Genomic DNA, 755 nt, shown 5'->3' with positions numbered 1-755 from the left:
CACTTTAAATATTCTCCTCCAACATTATAACTCAAATGCATCAATTCTTCTACAGTCTGCCCTATCCACTGTCCAACAAAACACCAATATTGATCATATTTGAGCAGCAAAAAAACAAAGACAAAGAGTAAATCTTGAAGTCAGAGAGGAAATAGCAAAAACACCTTACTTAAAAAGGAATAAGGATACAAATTACATTACACAGGACTTCTCATCAGAAACCAAGTAATCAAATGGAAAACGAAGTGAACTATATTTATAGTGTTGGAAATAACATGTCAATTTAGACTTTTATTTACAGAAATTATCCTTCAAATCTGAAAGAAAAATAGAGCATGTCAGACAAGAACAGAGAATGTATTAGCAGCAAACCTACGCTGTAAGAAAAGTTAAAATAAAATACTATCTGTGGGAAACTTTTATCTGCATAGGGAAGACAGGTTTGGAATAGGTCAATGGCTGGACACAGCAGAGCAGAGGAGTGGAGGTTGTGGGGAGAGGGTTGTGGAAGTCCAATAGTGGAATTTTTGCAATGGAATTGTTCTCCAATATTCTTCTTGGATCAACAGAAGCAGCAGTCAAAAAATCAAAGGACGTATTGCATTAGGCAAATCTGCTACACAAGACCTTTTTAACCCTAAGGTACACCTGACCCAAGCCATGGTATTTTCAATAACCTCGTATACATGCGAAAGTTGGGCAGTGAATAAAGAAGACCATAGAAGAATTGATACATAGAGCTATGGTGTTGGAGG

This window comes from Chrysochloris asiatica, unplaced genomic scaffold, assembly GCF_000296735.1.
Source record: "Chrysochloris asiatica unplaced genomic scaffold, ChrAsi1.0 scaffold00283, whole genome shotgun sequence".
In the NCBI taxonomy this organism is placed as follows: Eukaryota; Metazoa; Chordata; class Mammalia; order Afrosoricida; family Chrysochloridae; genus Chrysochloris; species Chrysochloris asiatica.
Note: the sequence above shows the minus strand (reverse complement) of the source record.